The sequence below is a fragment of the Macrobrachium rosenbergii genome, chromosome 8 (genome assembly GCF_040412425.1).
Source record: "Macrobrachium rosenbergii isolate ZJJX-2024 chromosome 8, ASM4041242v1, whole genome shotgun sequence".
NCBI classification, from domain to species: domain Eukaryota; kingdom Metazoa; phylum Arthropoda; class Malacostraca; order Decapoda; family Palaemonidae; genus Macrobrachium; species Macrobrachium rosenbergii.
The window spans coordinates 21,130,272-21,138,712 of NC_089748.1; the positions used below are offsets into that span (position 1 = coordinate 21,130,272).

Here is an 8,441-nt window from a genome sequence, read left to right on the forward strand (position 1 = left end):
AATACTGTATACAGGTGGAAAGTGTAGCCCATTATTCTGTTCACAAAGCTTGCACGAAACAACAACACCCAAGTTTTTATATTGCACGCACTATTTATAACCAAGTTACATCATTATAATAAGCTTATCTACAGCAACTGACTTAATTAACATTATGGATTCTAAAAAAAAAGGCCCTATTAACTGTGTATATTTTTAGCTCAGTTACTGCTAAATATGTCCGTTTTCTTAAAGCTCAGCCTTTAAGGAAAACGTGTTCGGTGCTTCAAGAATGCCTGTGTAATAATTGTTGTTGTTATTCAGAATGAAGCTTTTAACTAATATAGTTACATGAACAGAAGATTTTATTATATTGACGACATAAAACGCCATACTTGAAACAACGTAGCGGGGAAAAAATGTCAATATTACTTTCACAAAGGAGGAGTGAGGACTCTTCTATTAAGTTTTAAGAAGACAATGACGTCACTCTGTGCGTGCATATTTTTTTATTTATTATTGGGCCTTTTAATGCATAAAAATACACCCAGTGAGTTAATTTTTGAACAATATTTCTCCATATGGAGTTGTACTGCTCACACACAGTTGGCTAATATATGGCAAAATATAGCTTCAATTAAAATAGTGCGGTCGATGACGTCATTGCTCGAAGCTGATATTACGTGATCTGGTTGGTGATTGTTGGCTGGTATGCTCACGACTGTGTATACAGATTGTAAATACGCACCCCGGACAGTGCCTCCCGGGCGGGCCGGCCGCGTATTTACAATCTGTATACACAGTCGTGAGCATACCAGCCAGTAGCCAGTCACCAACCAGATCACGTAGCCAATCAGATTCGAGCAATGACGTCATCCAGCCTATATGCGAATAGCATATCACTTAGCTATATTTTATCGTATATTAGACAAATGTGTGTGAGCAGCAATAACCCATATGAGAAATATTGTTCAAATATTAACCTCTTGTGTATTTGTGTCCATAAAAGACTAAAATTGTGTTAAATTAAATTAAGATATGGAGCGAACAGTGACGTCATCGTCGATCAAAATGTAAACAGATGAGACGCAATTGAGAAAACCTTATGAATTAACAGCAAAGAAGGAAAATTTAACAAAGCCTTAAAATATTAATAACTTATATCGAATTTACTAATTTTTTTAACATAAAAATGTCTAAACTGCTAGAAAATTCCACATTTCATAGAATACTGTATACAGTGGGAAGTAGCCCATTATTCTGTTCACAAAGCTTACACGAAACAACATCACCCAAGTTTTTATGTTGCACGCACTATTTATAACCAAGTTACATCATTATAATGTTTATCTACAGCAAACTGACTTAATTAACATTATGGATTCTAAAAAAAAAAAAAGGCCCTATTAACTGTGTATATTTTTTAGCTCAGTTACTGCTTAATATGTCCGTTTTCTTAAAGCTTGCCTTTATGTAGAAAACGTGTTTGGTGCTTCAAGAATGCCTGTTTAATAATTATTATTGTTATTCAGAATGAAGCTTTTAACTAATATAGTTACATGAACAGAAGATTTTATTATATTGACGACATAAAAACGCTACACTTGAAACAACGTAGCGGGGAAAATGTCAATATTGCTTTTACAAAGGAGGAATGAGGACTCTTCTATTTAGTTTTAAGAAGACAATGACGTCACTCTGTGCGTGCATATTTTTTTTTTTATTATTGGGCTCTTTAATGCATAAAAAAAAATACACCAGTGAGTTAATTTTTGAACAATATTTCTCATATGGGTTATTGCTGCTCACACACAGTTGTCTAATAGCCTATACGGCAAAATATAGCTAATTAAAATATGCGGTCGATGACGTCATTGCTCGAATCTGATTGGCTACGTGATCTGGTTGGTGATTGGCTACTGGCTGGTATGCTCACGACTGTGTATACAGATTGTAAATACGCGGGCCGGCCCCCGCCTCCCCCTTGGTTACGCCACTGTTAATGACGTCCTTAAAGTTGCTTCGTAAAGCAAAGGCTGCCACTAACGTTCGGGTATACTGCACAGTGTCAGGCTGCGCCGATAAACATGTACCGGTTTTACTTCATCACTAACGATGCAGTTTTCTATGGTAACCATGGCATCAACAGACGATACTCTGGCAATTATTTGCTCACTAATAGCAACAAAAAGTCAAACTCCAAACGAGACGTCCACTGAAGAGTGGTTGAAAATTCAATACTCACAAGTGAATTTGTTAAATGAGTTGAACTTTGCCCCCAGGGATTTTCATAATTACACCAAACATTTATTTGATGACGCTGTCATAAATGGAGTCACCAGTATTAGGGTTGAGACAGAATCCAAATACATACGCAGTAGAGTATTTCCCAAAACCTTTGAAACAAAATTTCGTTGCAGCCTCATTTACACATCTGACCAGAGAAGAAGCACTGCTGCACACTGCACAGCTATATCCTGTGCAAGTGCAATGCTGCGGAGACCATTAGACCTAAAGGGAGACTTCGAACCCTGGGCCGAGGACCTTCGCCTTAAGCTTACATCAAGACTCAAGAGTTTCTGGCAGAATTATTAGGTTAAACAGGCATGGCCAAACAGTTCAAGAAAATTTCCCGGAGGTCATGGTCTTCTTGATTAAAGCACCTTACATTTCTTTTAATTAGGTTCTGTTCAGTATTGCCAGAAAAAAAACAAGCTAGTATTAGAATTTAAAGAAAGTTCCTTGTTTAATATAACCTAGCTGCTAAAGGCACAATAACAAAAGACCATAAAATCTAACACCAACAAAGTGAGCATGAACAAAATAGCTTATAACAGCAAAATGTAACAAAGTTACATTTTCTGAAGATATTTTCTGAAGATAGAGAAAACTTACCTTTCCTCTCCAGAAATGCACAAAATTCCCATGTCTTCCCTGACGCGCTGTTGCCGATGCCAAGATCTGAAAGTCAAAAGCAGTTTACTATTAATTTTACAAAACAGAAACTAAGTGTTATATATACAGTATATATATATATATATATATATATATATATATATATATATATATATATATATATATATATATATAATATATATATATATACATATACATATATATACATATATATTTATATATATAAATACATATATACATTACACATACACACACGCACATATATACATACAAATGTGAAATAATTGTGATGATGGTTTTGCTTGTTTACGCAGTCAATCGAAAGAACCATTATTGTGGACCTTGTTAACGACACAATGTGACATTGACAAACCCCACTTCAATCTACCCAATACCTTAATTTTTTTCTCAAATATTATGATCTTACCCAAGGAAAATATTATAAACTGAAGTCTTGTAAATCTCCCTGTATCCTGTTCGTATTTATGTCTGTTGCTTGCGGTGAATTAAGCTTTTTCTATGTGAAGTTATTTACTGAGTAATATGCAACGAAAGCCCCGTCCACGCGACCAGACTTTGTCTGGGAGACTTAGTCCGTTGCCAGACAGAATCTGTAAACAAAGGAAGGTCTATTGTCCACATGGCCGTGTCTGGCCAAAGTCAGGGGGAGGTGATCAGTACGTCAACGGTAGCATGGTTCTTATCCAGCAGAGCAGAGAGCGAATGGCGCTATGAATATTAATAATGATAACTAACGGTATCTTTGTGAAGTGAAAATGTTGAGTATAAAGTGTCGTAGGAATGATGAGTCGGACTGTACCATCGTTTACGTTGTTAATTAGGTAGAACTGAAAGTCATTCTAAAACCAACCCTTTTAACCTTCACAATTAAAAGTTTATATTATCATTACCATTATTTTCATTATTAGTAGCAGTAATGGTAGGACAAAATGTTATGTACTCAAGGGAGCCAACATAGGAAGCATTCCAGTGAGGGAAGATGAGAAAGGTAAAATAATAGAAAAATTGACAAAAATGAACGTGAAAAAATAAAAAAATAAATGTATATTGAATAAGATGAAGCTTGAAGATCAAGGACAATATACATCATAATTTCATATAACAAATGACTACACACACGGATTCAACATTATACATAATAGATAAGAGTTACAATAGAAAATTACGTATCCTACGGATATAAGGTTATATTTGATTCCAGTGATAGATACATAACCCTCATGTTCACGATCTGTGTATTCTAGTAAATACTCTCCATTTATAACTTATAATTACATCAATATAAGAAAATTAATCCTTTCATATACAACAAACGTTTATAATAAAACTAATGCATTGTCTCTTGGCATCTATCTTTGTCACTTTCGTTTGCCTGGTCTGGTGTCTTTGCTCAAAGCTCCTCTACACACACTTCGGTGCTGTGTACGGCGAACAGAACAGAACTAAACTGAGTCTAGAATTTAGGCCAAAGGCCAAGCACCGGAACATATAACGTCATTCAACGCTTAAAAGGAAATTGACAGTAAAGGTGTAACAGAAAGAAAACCTCGCAGTTGCACTATTATCAATTGTTACGAGAGGGGTGGAAAGATGGAAGAAAGAATATGAAAGGTACAGTAAAAGGAACGAAAGGGTTGCAGCTAGGGGCAGAATTCAGCAAACAGAAGCGGCGAGTCTGGCAACGGACAAATTTCTCCCTTTTCTGCGGATAATGTCTGGTCGTGTGCCGGGAGGGGATTAACGCCTTAACCTCATTCTTCTCGTCTTTCATACTTTATTTTCGATTTTCGTTATACGACAGACCGCTTAACCATCTTCCTGTCTCCACAAAAGCTAATGTAATTATGGACAGTACCAAGCATATTACAAATTACAGCTTGGCAGAATTAAAGGTTTAAGCAATTAGCCTGTATAAAATGTGCTCGCAGCGCATCCACATCACTACATTATGAATAAACTATGATGAACAGCTTGCTTAGGTTTATGAGTAAATGATAATCAAGTACCTTGTTCAATTAGCATTTAGTAGTCTTTACCATCGTCTAGTAAATTTAAGAACTATCTTTTCTAAATATTTTTTTAAATATCCTTTTGAAAGTATATTAACTCTCGGTTGAATATTCAAAGAACTACTCTGTCCACCCTTTAGGGTAATTGCCCACTAAAACTGGTAAAGAGCCCCTTCTAATTTGTTGATCGTTTAATACCGTAGCCTATAGTTGCTGCAGTTCCCCCATTACCCAGCCTTAAGATCGTGGTGATAAACTTCCCTCCCCAGAGCCTAAAATAAATAACAGTAAATTTTGATCAAAACCCGTTAAGTACTTTAAAGTACCTCGAAGTCATATTTTACTGTGATGCAAGTCTTGAAACAAGGATTATGTATAGTAAGCATTCTAGGCCCCCCTAAAAGGCAAGCCACTAACGTAAACTTTTATTAACAGTATTTTTACATTTTTCTACTTTGAAGTCATATTTTAAAGTCTTGAAACAATGATTATGTATAATGGGCATTCTAGGTCCCCTAGCCACTACTGTAAACTTTTATGAACAGTATTTTTACTTATTTTCAAGTACCTCGAAGTTCATATTTTACTGTGTTGCAAGTCTTGAAACAAGGATTATGTATAATGGGCATTCTAGGTCCCCCTAAAAGGCAAGCCACTAATGTAAACTGTTTAATGAACAGTATTTTTACTTATTTTTAGTACCTCAGTTCATATTTTACTCTGTTGCAAGTCTTGAAACAAGGATTATGCATAGTAAGCATTCTAGGACGCCCTAAAAGGCAAGCCACTAACGTAAACTTTTATGAACAGTATTTTTACTTATTTTCAAGTACCTCGAAGTTCATATTTTACTCTGTTGCAAGTCTTGAAACAAGGATTATGCATAGTAAGCATTCTAGGTCCCCCTAAAAGGCAAGCCACTAACGTAAACTTTTATGAACAGTATTTTTACTTATTTTCAAGTACCTCGAAGTTCATATTTTACTCTGTTGCAAGTCTTGAAACAAGGATTATGCATAGTAAGCATTCTAGGTACTCTGCCACTAACGCTTTTATGAACAGTATTTTACTTATTTTCAAGTACCCTGAAGTTCATCCAAAGTCTTAAACAAGGATTATGTATAATGGGCATTCTAGGTCCCCTAAAAGGCAAGCCACTAACGTAAACTGTTTAATGAACAGTATTTTTACTTATTTTCAAGTACCTCGAAGTTCATATTTTACTCTGTTGCAAGTCTTGAAACAAGGATTATGCATAGTAAGCATTCTAGGCCCCCCTAAAAGGCAAGCCACTAACGTAAACTGTTTTATGAACAGTATTTTTGCTTATTTTCAATCCCTTAACATTACAAATAAAACATGAGGATAAAGATTATTCACCATTGTTTTAAAGGTAGTTCGTCATTAAGCTCAAAGTTCTGACAGACATAAGAGCAATCATGATAACACTAGAAGCCCAGCACCGTAACTGCATACGCTTTCGGCGGAGGAGTCAAAACGTAATTTGTTTCTCCCAGTCCAGGAAACGCAAACCTCCGACGACAGTATTTGTCTTACTCCTAATCAAGACATACCGGTCTAACAAACCTGGAATAATGAAGAGCGCAAGCAACTGTTCAGAACAGATTTCAGTACAGAAACGAAGATTTACCCAGTAAGAACGAAGTCCCTTCCTACCTTAAATACAGCGTAATTATAACTTTACAGTTCTTAAATGGAAAAAATCAAATTCTCAAATGAGCAAAATTGTTGCTGAATAAATCTAAAGAGAGTAAGTTACATGAATAAAATATTAACGAAGAAAAAAGTTACCTTTCAGAAGCCCAGGTTGCCAGCTGACGTTTTAAGCCATTTTCATTCCATGGGTTTAGTTCTTACATCAGTAACCACGACTTACTGATGTTCACAGCTCCACATCCGATCTAGGGGATTGCCTGAAATACAATAAGAGCCGTAAAAGAGTCCGATATCATATATTTATTAACAATGTAAAGTTGACTATGAATTCTTGAATACATTCAATTAAGTTTCCACTATCAAGCCGTAAAACCTAACAGTTTCCTCTCTCAAACTGACTTAAAAATTAATTAAACTCACTATAACTGCCAGAAAGACAAATCCTATCAAACTTCAAATAGAAACACCAGGTTACTGTAGATTTGGTATGCGGTAGTTATATTTTCCTCCCAGGAACTAGTTATGGTAGAGACTTGAGTTGAGAGTATTCTCCACCATAAGGGCACCGCCCCTCAAGGGGTGGAGGTTAAAAGAAACGTATTTGCTTTAGCAACAAAACACTCACCGTTTACTTCCATCTTCTCTATTGACCTATCCGCTTGAAAACTGAAGCGGGGGAAATTCATTCTCCAGAAAGATTCCACCGTCCGAACAGGCGAACCATTCGGTGGTTTGAATACCCATCACTGATATGCACTATCACCCGAGTAGGCACCAACACGGACGCACCTGAAATAGAATACACGATTCATTACTTCCATTAGCGAAAAAGCAGACTTCACCTACTGCAGGTTGAACATTGAATTAGGAGATAAATTAAATTCCTTAAACCAGGAAAGTGAACCAAAATCAAAAACTCAAAAATTCGCGAAGAACATCGTTAGAAAATAAACTTACATATCTAAACACGAAAATAAACTAACACTGAAAAAGCCATCTGTCACAAGAACAATCAAAATACGTCTTTTACCGGTCGAAAAAGCGAAGCGTCCCTGCCAAGGACGATCAGCTTCAGGAGGAACTACCAAGGACAATCGTTACCCAAGAACAGTCAGTCGCTCGGTTCTACTTGGCGAGAGTTGGGCCAGAAGCGGTTGATTGCTTCTCGGCTTAAGGGAAGTATTTCCTTTATTAGCGATTTTCTTTGTCGACGTCCTACTAATTCTTCATGGAACATTCTTGAAGTATTGAGTTGAAACCATTTTACGTCCAAACGTTCAATATTTTTATGTGTTAACTTCGTATTTTAGAAGAATTCTTTTTATACAGGGAAACGTCTTAGTTTTCAAGCAATATACACATGTGCAATGTAGAACTGACGTCAATTGTCTATCATACACTCTAAAAATAACCAACATTGATCCTTTAAAGAACTAAGTAAAGTCTCGTCCGTGTAATAAATTTCTTTTTCCTTTTCATTCCCAACACCGATGAGAAACCGTCCTACAGGTACCCTTTCGAGGTTTTATAATCGATATACGTCATTTCATATAAAACCTGGTTAATTTTACTGAATGTATATTGCCCTTTTCAAGCTTTTCTAAGTTCAAAAATTACTGAACAAATATTTATAAGCAGCACGAATAAAATCAATTAAAAAGCTAGATGATTATATAGAGTATTGCTTCTAACAAGAGCTACGATTACAATAAGCTAAGAACCAATGAAGCTACAGGTCACTCTACAGTAACATGTGCTGTATTTCGAAGACTCCCATACACTGTAGGATAAGGGACTTACTTCAAAGGGCTATAAACAATATAAACAAATAAGTAAAAA

The 8,441-nt window shown here is 35.8% G+C and overlaps 1 long non-coding RNA gene across 1 annotated transcript; it reads right to left on the reverse strand.

The window, feature by feature from the left end:
* Positions 1–6,182: 6,182 nt before the first annotated feature.
* On the reverse strand, positions 6,183–7,624 carry LOC136841224 (uncharacterized). Its single transcript, XR_010853832.1, has 4 exons — positions 7,560–7,624; positions 7,228–7,391; positions 6,738–6,859; positions 6,183–6,512 (listed from the first exon to the last, which is right to left on the reverse strand). It is a non-coding gene; the product is annotated as an uncharacterized lncRNA (long non-coding RNA).
* Between the last annotated feature and the right edge of the window lie 817 nt (positions 7,625–8,441).